Source organism: Balaenoptera acutorostrata, chromosome 9 (assembly GCF_949987535.1).
Source record: "Balaenoptera acutorostrata chromosome 9, mBalAcu1.1, whole genome shotgun sequence".
Classification (NCBI taxonomy): Eukaryota; Metazoa; Chordata; class Mammalia; order Artiodactyla; family Balaenopteridae; genus Balaenoptera; species Balaenoptera acutorostrata.
Genome location: NC_080072.1, coordinates 54,631,522 through 54,640,370, shown reverse-complemented (window position 1 = coordinate 54,640,370; position 8,849 = coordinate 54,631,522). Strand labels below are relative to the sequence as shown.

At 41.3% G+C, this 8,849-nt stretch overlaps 1 pseudogene; it reads left to right on the top strand.

Annotated features, from left to right (window-relative positions):
• Positions 1–287: 287 nt before the first annotated feature.
• LOC102998679 (olfactory receptor 2AT4-like) lies at positions 288–1,249 on the top strand (annotated as a pseudogene).
• Positions 1,250–8,849: the final 7,600 nt, after the last annotated feature.

Genomic DNA, 8,849 nt, shown 5'->3' with positions numbered 1-8,849 from the left:
TGAAGTTAGAGACCTTCTTTGTTTTGTTCAACTTGTTAAATACCTGGCATATAACACATGGTTTTGTATATTGTAGGTATTTTTTCCATACTTAATTTAAAAAAGGAAAACGGAGTTCTGGGAGAGGATGAAGACAGAGCTCATCATCTCTCTTCTAGCGTTGATTGTAACTAAATGTGGTTACATTATACAGTGATCACTATGTAATCTGCATTCCAGAATCACTGATGGTTCTGGTTTCCAGATGTTCCCACTGCTCACTTCCTGGGCATCCAGCTTAACCCATCATGGCGACTAGAGCCTGTAATGGATCAGAGGACTCATCGACCATCTTCTACCTATGGGCATCCCTTCTCTGCTCAAATACCTCTTCCTTCCTATCTTCTTCATTGTTCTCCTCTTCTACCTGCTCATCCTGCTGGAAAATGCCCTGATCCTGGTGTCTGTGGTGGCAGAGCCCAGCCTCCACAAACCCATGTACTTCTTCCTGATCAACCTCTCAGCCCCGGACATACTTTTCACCACAACCACCATCCCCAGGATGCTGTCCCTATTCTTGCTTGGGGACTACAGTCTCAGCTTCCCTGCCTGCTTCCTGCAGATGTACCTTTTCCACAGCTTCTCCTGCTCTGAAGCCTTCGTCCTGGTGGTCATGGCCTGTGACCGCTAAATGGCTATCTGCTGCCCACTGCACTACCCTGTCCTCATGACCCCACAGACCAATGCTGCACTGGCAGCCAGTGCCTGGCTCACTGCCCTCCTTCTGCCCATACCAGCAGTGGTGCAGACATTACACATGGCTTTTGACAACACTGCTCACATCTACCACTGCTTCTGTGACCACTTGGCTGCGGTCCAGGCCTCCTGCTTTGACACCACACCCCAGACCTTCATGGGCTTCTGCATCGCCATGGTGGTGTCCTTTCTTCCCCTTTTCCTGGTGCTTCTCTGCTATGCCTACATCCTGGCCTCAGTGCTTTGCATCAGCTCCCGGAAAGGACGCTCGAAAGCCTTCTCCACCTGCAGCTCCCACCTCCTGGTTGGCACCTACTACTCATCCATTGCCATAGCCTACGTGGCCTACAGGGCTGACCTACCCCTCGACTTCCACATCATGGGCAACGTGGTGCATGCTATTCTCTCACCTGTCCTCAGCCCTCTCATCTACACGCTGAGGAACAAGGATGTCAAAGCAGCAATCACAAAAACGGCATGTCCCCAGGACACAAAGAAACCTGGGAAAACCTGATTCATAGGTGAACTTTATTTTCTCACCAGCACCAATAACAATAGAGGGAAAGTGGATAATTCAGATAGCCAAATAGTTAGAAAAATAATTCTCAAAATATAGTCCTAGGTATTCTTCCATCATAATAAAATAATGATTGGACTTCTCTGGTGGCGCAGTGGTTAAGAATCAGCCTGCTAATGCAGGGGACGTGGGTTTGAGCCCTGGTCTGGGAAGATCCCACATGCCACGGAGCAACTAAGCCCGTGCAACACAACTACTGAGCCTGAGCTCTAGAGCCCGCGACCCACAACTACTGAGCCCACGCACCTAGAGCCCGTGCTCTGCAACAAAGAGAAGCCACCGCAACGAGAAGCCTGTGCACCGCAATGAAGTGTAGCCCCTGCTCGCTGCAACTAGAGAAAGCCCACGTGCAGCAACGAAGACCCAATGCAGCCAAAAATAAACAAATAAATTAATTAATTTATTAAAAATTTATAAAATGATTTTCTTTCCTTAATTCACACACAAAATGGATTGGAGTTTTCTATTCAATTTTTAAGCTGTGAATCCCAAATTTCACAAGACTGTGAGTACTTCCTACCCATTGTGGTCACATTTCCATTAATTCAAACAATTTTGATTCTCAGAGACTTAAGTATTTGATTAGAAAGAAATTCAGTCTTTCCCTTGTATCTCTTCTTCTAATATTTCTAAATGTCCCCAGGATTGCTGACACACAGATATGAATCAGCTTTGCCCTTTTTGCTGGAGTAGTAACTTAGAAACCCCCTTCAAGGAAAAAGTCCGAAACTGCTACCATCTCAATCATTGTTGCTTGAAAATTCACTGCCACTACCAATATGTCAATACCAGTTATACAGGAAAGTTACCTCTGGTGTCTAGGCCTTCATAGTGTCCTAAAAGTAGAGCATGCCCTTCTTCTAGTGTATGCTTAGGCAAGAAGTGCTCCGTATCAAAACTGTGTGGGCACAAAAACATTACAATTCTTTTAATTCTAAGCCACACCATAGTTTTTCCATCCATGACAATGGGGAGCTAAGTAGAAAAGTTTCCCCTTATTAGTAGTATGCTGTGTCCAAGACCTGCACTCTTTCTCAAAATACAGCCCTAGGTATTCTTCCTGGCCTTAGAAGCCAGCCCAAGCTCTTTATCCCCTTCTCTTATGCCAAATTTCCTCTTGAAGGATGTTTTCACCTACAGCCTCACCTGCTAATTGACACAGTCTCTCTGTATTTTCCAATTTAAAAAAGTAGTTTCAACTTTTGTGCATCAAATGACACTATCAAGAGAGTAAAGAGACAACCCACAATGGGGGAAAATATTTGCAAATTAAGGGATTACTATCCAGAATATATAAAGAACTCCTACCACTCAAAGCAGCAACAACAAAAAAACACAATTTAGAAAATGAGCAAAAGATTTGAATAGACATTTATCTGAAGAAGATATACAAATGGCAAATAAGCCCATGAAAAGATGCTCAACGCTACCAGCCATCAGGCAAATCAAAACCATAATGAGATAGCACTTCTGACCCATTAGGATGGTTATTATCAAAAAATGGAAAATAACAATTGTTAGTGAGGATGTGGAGCAGTTGAAAACCCTGAAAAAATGGTGCAGACACTGTGGAAAACAATATGGTTGTTCCTCAAAAAATTAAGTATAGAATTACCAAATGATCCATCAATTCCACTTCTGGGTATATATCCAAAAGAATTGAAAGCAGAGTCCTAAGAGACATTTGTTCGCCTATGTTCATAGCAGCGTTATTCACAGTAGCCAAAAGATGGAAACAACCCAAATGTCCATTGACAGATGAACGGATAAACATATACATGTAGTGGAATATAATTCAGCCTTAAAAAGGAATGAAATTCTGATTCATGCTACAACATGGATAAACCTTGAAGACATTATACTAAGTGAAGTAAGCCAAACACAAAAGGACAAATATTGTGTGATTCCACTTATATGAGGTACTTGGCAGAGTCAAATCATAGAAATGGAAAGTAAAAAAAAAAAAAAAAAAAAAAGTTACCAGGTGAGGAGGGGAAAGGGAGAGCTATTGTTTTCTGCATATGTAGTTCTGTCTGGGATGATGAAAAAGTTCTGGAAATGTACAGTGGTGATGGTTGCACAACATTGTGAATGGACCGAATGTCACTCTATTGTACATTTTAAAATGGTTTAAAACATAAATTTTATGTTATGTGTATTTTACCACAATAAAAAATATTTTAACAAATAGCTTCAAATCAGGCCATAGGTCACAGGTCCCTGAGCAGCCTAGGGGCTGGCTGCCATTTTGTCAGATGCCCGCCTCTGGACTGATGGATTAACTGTGGCCAGAGGAAGCTGGATGGAGTTCAATCACATGGTTAGACAGGGACACAAGAATTAGTGGAGCAGTTTGCCTTAAAAAGTGGGGTGGGGGGAGGCGGAGTAAAGATGGTGGTGTGGGAAGACGTGGAGTTAGCGTCTCCTAACTAGGGCACCTGCCGGCTGCTGGTGGGGGACTCTGATGCCCAAGGAGATGGAAGGAACCCCAAGGTGAACTGGTAGGATGTAGGGGGACTGAGGGGGGAGGAGAACTGGAGGTCAGACAGGATTGGCACCCCTGAGGCCGGGGAGATCAGGAGAGGCAGGCGGGAGGGCCCCTCCCACTCAAGCCCAGGAAGCTTGCTGGGCTCCCAGGTGAGGTCCCCTGCCCTCTGAGACCACAGGTGGGGGGCACACCTGGGCCCCTTCTGTTCCTTGAGCCTAAGCCCCACCCCCCACAGCCCCCTTTTCCAGCCCAGTGGGTCTTGAGCATTGACCCCACCCACCACCCAAATCTCGCCTTTGCTTAGGCCCTGCCCTCCACAGCCAAAGCCTTCTCCCCCCCACCCTTTTTTTCCCTCCTCCTCTTTTTTACTATTGTGGTACTGATGTACATTTCAGTTGTTGATTCATCTATATTTTTATATTCTTCCTAACATATTTGTTAGTTTCCTAGTCTAATTTTATTTTTTCCTTTTTTCCTTTTTTTTTTTTTTTGCCGCCCCAGGCAGCTTGTGGGATCTTGGTTCACAAGTCCGGGGTTGGGCCAAAGCTCCTGCAGTGGCAGCTCCAAGTCCGAACCACTGGACTAACAGAGAACCACAGACCCCAGGGAATATTCATCGGAGTGAGGTCTCATGGAGTTCCTCATCTCAGCACCAAGATCCAGCTCTACCCAATAGCCTACAAACCCCAGTGTTGGAAGACTCAGGTCTTTCTTGTGTAAAACAGGAACACAATCCCAATCAATATAAAAAAAAGAGACGACAAAAAAATATGTCATACATGAAGGAGCAAGATAAAAACCTAAAAGACTGAATAAATGAAGATGAAATAGGCAATCTACCTGAAAAGGAATTCAGAGTAATGATAGTAAAGATGATCCAGAGTCTTGGAAATAGAATGGAGGCATGGATTGAGAAAATACAAGAAATGTTTAACAAAGATCTAGAAGAAATCAAGAACAAACAAACAGAGATGAACAACACAATAACTGAAATGAAAAATACACTAGAAGGAATCAATAACAGAATAACTGAGGTAGAAGAAGGAATAAATGGGCTGGAAGACAAAATGTTGGAAATAACTGCCAAGGAGCAGAATAAAGAAAAAAGAGTGAAAAGAATTGAAGACAATCTCAGAGACCTCTGGGACAACTCTAAATGCACCAACATTCGAATTATAGGGGTCCCAGAAGAAGAATAGAAAAAGAAAGGGTCTGAGAAAATATTTGAAGAGATTATAGTTAAAAAATTCCCAGGGCTTCCCTGGTGGCGCAGTGGTTGAGAATCTGCCTGCCAATGCAGGGGACACGGGTTCGAGCCCTGGTCTGGGAAAATCCCACATGCCACGGAGCAACTAGGCCCGTGAGCCACAATTACTGAGCCTGCGCGTCTGGAGCCTGTGCTCCGCAACAAGAGAGGCCGCGATAATGAGAGGCCCGCGCACCGCGATGAAGAGTGGACCCCACTTGCCACAACTAGAGAAAGCCCTCACACAGAAACAAAGACCCAACACAGCCATAAATAAAATAAAAAATAAAAAATAAAAATTCCCTAACATGGGAAGGGAAATAGCCACCCAAGTCCAGGAAGCACAGAGAGTCTCATACAGGATAAACCCTAGGAAAAACACACCAAGACACATATTAATCAAACTAACAAAAATTAAATTCAAAGAAAAAAAATTAAAAGCAGCAAGGGAAAAACAAAAAATAACATACAAAGGAATCCCCGTAAGGTTATCAGCTGATTTTTCAGTGGAAACTCTGCAGGCCAGAAGGGAGTGGCAGGGTATACTTAAAGTGTTGAAAGAAAAAAACCTACAACCAAGATTACCCTACCCAGAAAGGATCTCATTCAGATTAGATGGAGAAGGCAAAAGCTTTTCAGACAAGCAAAAGCTAAGAGAATTCAGCATCACCAAACCAGCTTTACAACAAATGCTAAAGAAACTTCTCTAAGTGGGAAACACAAGAGAAGAAAAAGACCCACAAAAACAAACCCCAAACAATTAAGAAAATGGTAATAGGAACATGCATATCGATAATAACCTTGAATATAAATGGATTAAATGCTCCAACCAAAAGACACAGACTGGCTGAATGGATACAAAAACAAGACCCATATATATGCTGTCTACAAGAGATCCACTTCAGACCTAGGGACACATACAGATTGAAAGTGAAGGGATGGAAAAAGATATTCCATGAAAATGGAAATCAAAAGAAAGCTGGAGTAACAATACCTGTATCAGATAAAATAGACTTTAAAATAAAGACTGGTGCAAGAGATAAGGAGGGACTCTACATAATGATCAAGGGATCAATCCAAGAAGAAGATATAACAATTATAAATGTTTATGCACCCAACATAGGAGCACCTCAATATATAAGGCAAATGCTAACAGCCATGAAAGGAGAAATCGACAGTAACACAATAATAATAGGGGACTTTAACACCCCACTTACACCAATGGACAGATCACCCAAACAGAAAATAAATATGGAAACACAAACTTTAAATGACACAATAGACCAGATAGATTTAATTGATATTTATAGAACATTCCACCCAAAAGTGGCAGAATACACTTTCTTCTTAAGTGCACATGGAACATTCTCCAGGATAGATCACATCTTGGGTCACAAATCGAGCCTCAGAAAATTTAATAAAATTGAAATCATATCAAGCATCTTTTCTGACCACAACACTACGAGACTGGAAATCAATTACAGGGAAAAAAACTGTAAAAACCACAACTACATGGAGACTAAACAGTGCGCTACTAAATAACCAAGAGATCACTGAAGAAATCGAAGAAATTTTAAAAATACATAGAAGCAAATGACAGTGAAAACATGACGACCCAAAACCTACGGGATGCAGCAAAAGCAGTTCTAAGAGGGAAGTTTATAGCAATACAATCTCACCTCAAGAAACAAGAAAAATCTCAAATAAACAATCTAACCCTACACTTAAAACAACTAGAGAAAGAAGAACAAAGAAAACCCAAAGTCAGTAGAAGGAAAGAAATCATAAAGATCAGAGCAGAAATAAATGAAATAGAAACAAAGAAAACAATAGCAAAGATCAATAAGACTAAAAGCTGGTTCTTTGAGAAGATAAACAAAATTGATAAACCCTTAGCCAGACTCATCAAGAAAAAAATGGAGAGGACGTAAATCAATAAAATTAGAAACGAAAAAGGAGAAATCACAACTGACACTGAAGAAATACAAAGGATTATAAGAGACTACTACAAACAACTATATGCCAATAAAATGGGCAACCACGAAGAAAAGGACAAATTCTTGGAAAGGTACAATTTTCAAGACTGAACCAGGAAGAATTAGAAAATATAAACAAACCTATCACAAGTAATGAAATTGAAACCGTAGTTAAAAATCTTTCAACAAACAAAAGTCCAGGACCAGATGGCTTCACAGGCAAATTCTATCAAACATTTAGAGAAGAGCTAACACCAATCCTTCTCAAACTCCTCCAAAAAATTGCAGAGGGAGAAACACTGCCAAATTCATTCTATGAAGCCACCATCACCCGATACCAAAACCAGAAAAAGATATCACAAAAAAAGAAAATTATAGACCAATATCACTGATGAACATAGATGCAAAAATCCTGAACAGGGCTTCCCTGGTGGCGCAGTGGTTGAGAATCTGCCTGCTAATGCAGGGGACACGGGTTCGAGCCCTGGTCTGGGAAGATCCCACATGCCACGGAGCAGCTGGGCCCGTGAGCCACAACTACTGAGCCTGCGCGTCTGGAGCCTGTGCCCCGCAACGGGAGGGGCCGCGATAGTGAAAGGCCCGCGCACCGCGATGAAGAGCGGTCCCCGCACCGCGATGAAGAGTGGCCCCCGCTTGCCGTAACCAGAGAAAGCCCTCGCACGAACCGAAGACCCAACACAGCCAAAAATAAATAAATAAATAAATAAAGTAGCTATAAAATTTAAAAAAAAAAAAGGAAAAAAAAAAAATCCTGAACAAAATACTTGCAAACAGAATCCAACAGCACATTAAAAGGATCATACACCATGATCAAGTGGGATTTATCCCAGGGATGCAAGGATTCTTCAATATATGCAAATCAATCAATGTGATACACCACATTAAAAAATTAAGGAATAAAAACCATATGATCTTCTCAACAGATGGAGAAAAAGCTTTTGACAAAATTCAACACCCATTTATGATAAAAACTCTCCAGAAAGTGGGCATAGATGGAACCTACCTCAACATAATAAAGGCCATATATGACAAACCCACAGCAAGCATCATACTCAATGGTGAAAAACTGAAAGCATTTCCATTAAGATCAGGAACAAGACAAAGATGTCCACTCTCACCACTCTTATTCAACATAGTTTTGGAAATCCTAGCCACAGCAGTCAGAGAAGAAAAGGAAATAAAAGGAATACAAATTGGAAAAGAAGAAGTAAAACTGTCACTGTTTGCAGATGACATGATACTATACATAGAGAATCCTAAAGATGCCACTAGAAAACTACTAGAGCTAATCAATGAATTTGGTAAAGTTGCAGGATACAAAATTAATGCACAGAAATCTCTGGCATTCCTATACACCAACAATGAAAAATCTGAAAGAGAAATTAAGGAAACACTCCCATTTACCACTGCAACAAAAAGAATAAAATACCCAGGAATAAACCTGCCTAAGGAGGTGAAAGACTTGTACTCAGAAAACTATAAAATACTGATGAGAGAAGTCAAAGATGACATAAACAGATGGAGAAATATACCATGTTCTTGATTGGAAGAATCAATATTGAGAAAATGACTAAACTACCCAAAGCAATCTACAGATTCAGTGCAAACCCTATCAAACTACCAATGGCATTCTTCACAGAATTAGAACAAAAAATTTTACAATTCGTATGTAAACACAAAAGACCCCAAATAGCCAAAACAGTGTTGAGAAAGAAAAACGGAGTTGGAGGAATCAGGCTCCCTGACTTAAAACTATACCACAAAGCTACAGTAATCAAGACAGTATGGTACTGGCACAAAAACAGA